Source organism: Oryctolagus cuniculus, chromosome 9 (genome assembly GCF_051225735.1).
Source record: "Oryctolagus cuniculus isolate XC-2025 breed Fujian yellow rabbit chromosome 9, ASM5122573v1, whole genome shotgun sequence".
Classification (NCBI taxonomy): Eukaryota; Metazoa; Chordata; class Mammalia; order Lagomorpha; family Leporidae; genus Oryctolagus; species Oryctolagus cuniculus.
The window spans coordinates 101,689,104-101,697,805 of record NC_142875.1 but is presented as its reverse complement, the minus strand read 5'-3'; positions in this window follow the sequence as shown (position 1 = coordinate 101,697,805).

Genomic DNA, 8,702 nt, shown 5'->3' with positions numbered 1-8,702 from the left:
TAGAATAGTATGACTGTTCAAAATGTATAACATCTTGTTTCCCAAAAAATGATTTAAAGTGATACATTAAAATAATTGGAGAAAATTTGGGTGAAGTAAAAATAGAGAAGAATTATATTGTTGCAAAGGTTATAATCCTGAAAATGAATGCCAGAAGCTGTGTACATTTGCTTAAGAGGTAGAATCAAATTGGCGAAGAATCAAGTTATGTTAAGGGCTGGTATTGTGACATAGCAGATTAAGTTGCTGCTTCCAGCACTCCTGCTAAAATGCCTGGAAATGAAGCAGAAAGTGACCAAAGTGCTTGAACCCCTGCCATGTGAGAGACTTGGATGGAATTCCTGGATGCTGGCTTTGGTCTGACCCAGCCTAAGCTATTGCAGGCATTTGGCATTATAGAAGAAGCTAGTGTGAAATCTGAATTCTGGTATTAAGGGCTAACAGAAATTGAGGTGGAAGAGCAGGCATTGTGACACAGTGGGTTAAGCCACTGCTTAGGATGCCCACATCTATATCAGAGTGACTTGGATTAAGTTCTGCCTCTCCTTCTGATTCAGTTTCCTGCTGATGTGCCTTGGAGTCAGCAGATGATGTCCCAAGTACTTAGTTCCTGTCATTCATGTGGGAGATCCAGATAGAGTTCTTGGGTCCTGACTTTGTCCAGGCTGTTGGAAGTATTTTGGGTGTGAACCAGTAGATGAAAGATCTCCTCTCTTGCTCTTGCTCTGCCTTCCAAAGAAATAAATATTAAATAAGATAATTTTAAGGTTTGTGGTATCCTTAAGATAGAAACAAATTTATTGCTCAGAAAGAACAGAATTCCCTGATACTGAGATATCCTACAATGTAGATGAATATCATAACTCTAACATAGCAGTCCAATAAAGGAAGTCTAGTAGAAAGTCCTCATGATGGTATGAAGTCAGTCTTTTGATAAATTTTAGAATGTCCAGGGAAGCTATTAAAAAAACTCTTTTAAAATGTAAAAACTGTGTGTAGTTCATAGGCTATGTGAAACTGATGGAATCTTGCTTTAGAGGCATGAGTGGATTAAAAATATCTTAGTTAGTGTCCCATGACTTAATCTGTAAATTGAGACTTTGGTAACAGAGTAGTTTGCTGTGGTGGGAAAATATGTATTGAAACTACAGTGAACCAAGAATGATGCTTTGGTAGTCAAGAAGGTGGAAGATAGTTGATTGATAACTCAAATGAAGGTTAGCGTGACTAGGGCTCTCTATAAACAGAAGGTCACCCTTCACACCAAAAAGTACTAATGCACCAGATCCATCTTTTAAAAGTTCAGTAAATGATGACTACATTACTACAAATAAAAATGGCCTTTTGTGGGGTGATCCAATTTTTTGTAGTTTCCCTGTAGTTAGCTACCAGTTACACAGGAAGGAACTCTTAAGAATTTAAGGCTTCATGAAGCAAGCTTTATAGGAGCCCTAACAATACTCAGTTGTTGATATTCTATGATATTTTGAACTTAAATAGTATAGACTTAAGTGATGGCATGGATCAGGGCCAGGAAATATGTTTTCCTGAAAGGAGTAGAATCAAGTTTCTCAGACTTTAGCTTCTCTGGGAATCTCTGCCAGTTTGATGAGGAATCTCAGAGCACATTACCCATTGGAGTAGTCCTGCATGGCGTAGAATTGGTGTGATTAGTATGCCTTGGATAAACTTGGGAGAAAGCACAGCTTCCATGTAAATGATACAAAAGGTTGGGAGTGGCTGATGGAAGCTGTTAGCCAATTACTTGTAACTAGTTTTCTCCAAGATATTTGATGGCAAAGTTCCATCATAACAACATTCCACCACTTAACATTGCACAGAACTCCCCAGTTCCATGAGGCTCTGACACAGATGTTGTATTTTCAGTACTGTAAGGTTTGTGTAGGTCCATGTGGCCTGATTTGCAGGGCTATTTGCACCTGAGCCCTTTCTTGCCCCAGGTTCCTACTCAAACTTCACATTTTTTCCTATGATTCATTGTATGGCTTGGAGTAGTGTTTCTGGGCACTAGAGAGACCCAGTCTTGTGCTTGTTTGCTTATGGCAAGTGATGTAACATGTAGCTATTTGTGTTTCACTGTGTTAAAGGAGTAGAAGTATTTTAGCCAATTCCTGACCGCTGGTCTAAACACTTTACAGGGAATGACAGATCCCCAGATCTTTGTAGAGTTTATCTCTGATGTGCATAACGTCCAGTATGCTAGCTACCTTAAACTCATCTTGACAAACATCATATCAACCCTTTATTTTGGGAATAACATTTCAACATCTTTAATGAAAGTGAGGAACTACATCAAGGTCTCCTACATGGGTCTTAGGAACCCAAGTACTTGAACCATCACCACTGCTTCCCAGGATTTGCATTAGCAGGAAGCTTAAGTCAGAAGCCCAAGCCAGGTATTAAACCCAGACCTTCCAATATGAGATATAGGTGTCTTAACCAGTAGGCCAAAACACCTGTCCCTCAACAGATTAAATTTTTTTCAGAGAGAGCTTCGATCCACTCATTCACTCACCAAATGGCTGCAATGTCCAAAACTGGGCCAGGCCAAAGCCAGGAGCTGGTAGTTTCATCTGGGTCTCTCAAATGCATGACAAGGGCCAAACACTTGGACCATCTTCTGCTGCTTTTCCCAGGCCATCAGCAGGAAGCTGGATCACACATGGACACAAACCAGTGCCCATACGGGATGCTTGTGTCCCAGGCATTGGCTTTACCTTTTATGCCACAGCACTGGCCCCAGATTTTTAAGTGTACAATAACACTATTGTTGTCTGTAGGCACAATGTTGTATAGTAAATCTCTAGATTTACTCATCCTGCATAAATGAAATTTTATACCTTTCAATTAGCAATTACTAGTTTCTGCTGTTCCAGCCTCTGGCAACCACCATTATACTTTCTGCTTTTGTTTGTTTCACTTCTCTAAATGCTTCAGTAAGTGGAATCATGCAGTATGTATCTTCTGTAATTGGCTTTTTTCACTTGACATAATGTCCTGTCCTCAAGGTGCATTGTGTTGCCCATTTCATTGTATATGGGAGTGCAGACCCCTCCTTGAGATCTTGATTTCAATTTTTTTGGGTTAATACCCAGTAGATTGTGATCGTATGGTAGTTCTGTTTGTAGTGTTTGGAGGAAACTCCATCCTGTTTTTCCTAGTGGCTATACAATATGACAGTTTTCTTCACCAGAGGTCTGAATGGCACTCCTCTATGTCTGCCACAGTGCTTGCAGTTATCAAATAGCTCTCAAAAAGAGAAGAAACTGGAAAATACAATCCACTGACACCCTTTCCTTCTGTAGCCCTTACTCCCTAGAAGGAATCACTTTAAAAAATTTTATTTAAAAGGCAGAGAGAGAGAGAGATCTTCCATCCACTGTTTCACTCACCCCCTAAATAGCCCCAACAGCCAGGTCTATGCCAGGCCAAAACCAAAAGCCAGAAGCTCCATCTGGGACTCCCACTTAGGCCATCTTTTGTCTTCTCAGGTACATTAGCAGGAAGCTGGATTGGAAGCAGAGCAGCTGGGACTCAAACCAGTACTCTGCCAATATGGGATGCAGGCATCACAAATGGTGACTTAACCTGCTGCATCGCAGCACTAGTTCCTAGAAGGAATCTTGGTTAACATTTTGTTGCATATATTCCAAGATTTATATATTGATTTATAAGCATTTTGTAGCCCAGTGTGGTCATGATCTAAGCAATTTTCTGTAACATCACAATATATCTTGAGTATCTTACCATACAAGCAGGTATACTACTACAATTTTTCCAAAACAGCTACATAAAATTACATTATTTGCTTCTACCATTATTTATTTCCTTGGCTTAGTTACATGAATACCTTAGTATTCAGCTAATAAATTTCCCCTTTTCCTTAAATTTTTCTTTCATGATGCCAAAGAATAATACTACAAGACAAGAGACTAGTGACAAGAAGATAAGCTTTATTTGACATATTCTTAGAATAAACAGTTGAAAATTATTTGAACCCATATTGAGCATTGCTGGAGAAGTAATTCTGTGGGGCCAGAGGAATCTATATGATAAAAAAAAAAAAAATTAAAACCTGGAAATCCATGAAGAATCCCAGGAACTATGTGAAACACACACACTATATATATATATACACACACACACACTTTTTAAATATTTTTTGACAGGTAGAGTTACAGACAGTGAGAGAGAGAGGTCTTCTTTCTATTGGTTCACTCCCCAAATGGCCGCCATGGCTGGCGCTGCACCCATCCGAAGCCAGGAGCCAGGTGCTTCTTCCTGGTCTCCCATGCGGGTGCAGGGACCCAAGCACTTGGGCCATCCTCCTCTGCCCTCCCGGGCCACAGCAGAGAGCTGGTCTGGAAGAGGAGCAACCAAGACTAGATGCTGGCACCGCAGGCCGAGAGGATTAACCAAGTGAGCCACGGTGCCAACCCCCCAGGAACCATATATTAAAAGTGAACCTTGCAGTTTGATCATGCGGTTAATTATTGAGAGGTGGGGGAAATCGAAAATTGCTAGAAAATAATGGCTTGCTTCTGTAAGCCAGTGGAAGTCATGGAGTGATCTGAGTGACTGAACCTAGTGGAGATAGCTGTGCAATAATAGTGATATGGTAGGATTAAAGAATTGCCATGTCTAAGTAATATCTGGGGACTATAAAGAGCCACCATGAAGAAGAGACTCATTTAAAATGGTTTAATAAAGTCAAATATTTGAACATATATTTGGGGAATATAATAAAAATCATATTTGGTGTAACTAGGATATGCAACCATAATAAAAGCATAAAGAAAATTTGCCTGCCAATTCAGTATCTCCAAAGCCATTTTTATACTACAGTTTTATACCACTGTATTCCCAACTCTATCCCTAAATCTACAGGAAAATCCATTTGAGTAAAAAACACATGCCAAGATTAGCCAGACAAAAACATATATTTGTTGTATGCAGGTAATTAGCATTTATGAATTCATTTTATGTGAAAGCAGAGCCATTGGCACAATTATCGACCACTTTATATAAGGCATCTTTGCTAAATAGCCTAAAGTATAACTCTAAACTGCTCTTAGTCTGAGTTGAGCAGATTTAACACTTGATAACATAAAACATTACATCCAAATCTATGCAGATTTCACAGTTCAGGGAGTTTGCAATGAAGTTAACAAATAAGACTATTTGTGGGCCGGCGCCGCAGCTCACCAGGCTAATCCTCTGCCTTGCGGCGCCGGCACACCGGGTTCTACTCCCGGTCGGGGCGCCAGATTCTGTCCCGGTTGCCCCTCTTCCAGGCCAGCTCTCTGCTGTGGCCAGGGAGTGCAGTGGAGGATGGCCCAAGTGCTTGGGCCCTGCACCCCATGGGAGACCAGGATAAGTACCTGGCTCCTGCCATCGGATCAGCACGGTGCGCTGGTCGCAGTGCGGCAGCCGCGGCGGCCATTGGAGGGTGAACCAACGGCAAAGGAAGACCTTTCTCTCTGTCTCTCTCACTGTCCACTCTGCCTGTCAAAAATTTAAAAAAAAAAAAAAAAAAAAAAAGACTACAGACTACTTGTGTATATTATTTGCACCATCATTACCCTAGCTTATTTATTTAACAGGTATATTTTATAAAGGTAGGCCAAGTACAGTTGGAATTGAGTCTAAATTTCAGCTTTGCCACATGTTAGTTCTGAGATTGTGGGCAAGTTAACCACTTTATACACCAATTTTTAAATCTGCAAAGGTAGCCAATGATAGGTTTTTCTTTTAAGAGAATTAGATAATCCTAGTAGCATTTGAAACATAATTGATATTAAATAAATCATTCTTCTAGAATTTCTCCCTTTTGTACTGAAGGACTATAAAAGAACTGTAAGTGGCAATCTCTCTTCTATCAGCATGGAGCTGGCACTATGGCACAATGGGTTTAGCCACTGCCTGCAGTGCTGGCATCCCATATGGGCACTGATTCCAGTCCTAGCCACTCCACTTCCAGTCTAGCTCTCTTCTGATACTCCTTGGAAAGCAGCAAAGGATGACCCAAGTGCTTGGGCCCCTGAACCCACAGGGGAAACTTGGATGAAGCTCTTGGCTCCTGGCAGTTGCAGCTGTTTGAGGAGTGAACTATCAGAGGGAAGATGTCTCTGCCTCTCGCTCGCTCTAATTCTGCCTTTCAAATAAGTGAGTCTTCAAAAAATATAATTCTGTTGTGATATGAAGAAGTGGAAAAGTACTTTTAAAATATTTGTGGGGGCTGGCGCTGTGGCATAGTAGGTTAAAGCCCCAGCCTGCAGCACCGGCATCCCACATGGGCACTGGTTCAAGTTCCAGCTGCTCTACTTCCTATCCAACTCCCTGCTATGGACTGGGAAAACAATGGAAGATGGCCCAGGTACATAGGCCCCTGCACCCACGTGGGAGACTTGGAAGAAGCTCCTGGCTCCTGGCCTCGGATCAGCTCAGCTCTGGCAGTTGCAGCCATTTGGGGAATGAGCCGGCGGATGGAAGACCTCTCTCCCTCTCTGGTTCTACCTCTCTAACTCTTGTCTTTCAAATAAATAAAATCTTTTTAAAAAATTTTGTGAACAATTAAAACAAAAAACCAAATTTGCAAGAGAGTGTAAAAGTAGGTGCAAACCTGAGTGGTAATATTACAGGAATTCAGGACTAGAAATTGGTATATCTTTAGAAGAATATAGTAATGCCTAAAAATGACATGGGACTTGAATTAGGCCTACAAGTGATTCTCATGTCAGTGTGAGGTTTCACTCTTTGGTATTCTTTCTTTCTTTCGTTCGTTCTTTCTTTCACAGGCAGAGTGGACAGTGAGAGAGAGAGACAGAAAGGTCTTCCTTTGCCATTGGTCCACCCTCCAATGGCCGCCACGCGCCAGCCGAAAGCTGGAGCCAGGTGCTTCTCCTGGTCTCCCATGGGGTGCAGGGCCCAAGCACTTGGGCCATCCTCCACTGCACTCCCGGGCCATAGCAGAGAGCTGGCCTGGAAGAGGGGCAACCGGGACAGAATCTGGCGCCCTGACCGGGAGTAGAACCCGGTGTGCTGGCGCCGCTAGGTGGAGGATTAGCCTATTGAGCCGCGGCGCCGGCCAGTATACTTTCATATATATATATATATATATATATATTTTTTTTTTTTTTTCAGAGAGGATATTGCAAAGTTTTACAAAGGAGCAGTAGCATGCTCTAGGGCAAGGGGCAGTGGGAGAATTTCCTTATTATTGCCATCATATTCTAGCAATTTTAAATGTCATCGTGATAAAATCTTTCCTTCAAGAAAACGTTTTCCTGCCACCCAACCCTCACTCCTCCCCTACACAAGTGGGTGCTGCAAGGGAGTCCATCCTTTGATAGAACTGGCTTGCCGTGGTTTTTTTTTTTTTTTTTAATTGAAAACTTATTAAATATAAATTTCAAAAGTACAACTTTTGGATTATAGCGGTTCTTCCCCCATAACCACCCTCCCACCACGACCATCCCATCTCTTAGTCCCTCTGCCACTCCATTCTTCATTAAGATTCATTTTTAATTATCTTTATTTACAGAAGATCAGCTCTATACTGTTTCAACAGTTTGCACCCATCCAGACACAGAAAGTATAAAGTACTGTTTAAAGATTAGTTTTACTGTTAATTCTCATAGTACAACACATTAAGGACAGAGGTCCTACATGGGGAGCAAGTGCACAGTGACTCCTGTTGTTGATTTAACAATTGACACCCTTATTTATGACATCAGTAATCATCTGAGGCCCTTGCCATGAGCTGCCAAGGCTATGGAAGCCTCTTGAGTTCACAAACTCCGACCTTATTTAGACAAAGCCATAATCAAAATGTAAGTTCTCTCTCCCATTCAGAGAAAGGTACCTCCTTCTTTGATGGCCCCTTCTTTCCACCGAGATCTCACTCACAGAGATCTTTCATTTAGGTCATTTTTTGCCACAGTGTCTTGGCTTTCCATGCCGACTTCACAAGACCCCTACATTATATGAAATTGGAATTTTTGGTATTTTTGGGAGAGTCCAAGAAAAACTTACTTGTATTACTAAAAGTACAAAGATATATAGCAAAACATGTATGCATGTACTATGATTTCTAGATATGAAAAAAATTTTGTGGAGAAATCCATTATGGTATTTAAAAGTGTTTAGAAAAATGGTATGGTCTCTCATTTATCTAGAACAGGATAAGAACAAGAAATAAGATTGAATTGGCTTTCTATGTGACATTCTCATTGGACAATAGACAATTTTCAAGGTAAATAATTCTCCAGCATTTTATTAGCCTGAATGGGTTTTTGTTCCTTATAACTAAATGTACTGTTTAAAACAGAGAAAAGCAACAATAATGACACTTTGCAGAAAGACTTGACCTGACTACATGGTAGCTGATTTTTAGAAGGTACAAAAGGAAATGAGCCGAAGAAGTTTCTTTCAGGTTTCTACCTTGGGGAAACTATGAAAGGATGTTGTGATATACAGGCCTATTAGTTTCCTCGGGCTGCAGTAACAAAGTGCCACAAACTGGCTGAAAAGAACAGAGGTGTAGTCTCACACAGTTCTGAGGCTACAAGGCCAAAATCCAGATTTTGGCAGAGCCATGTTCCCTCTGAAGTATGCAGGGAATGATTCTTCCTTGCCGCCTCCTAGCTTTGGATGCAGCTGGCAGTCCTTGGCATTCATTG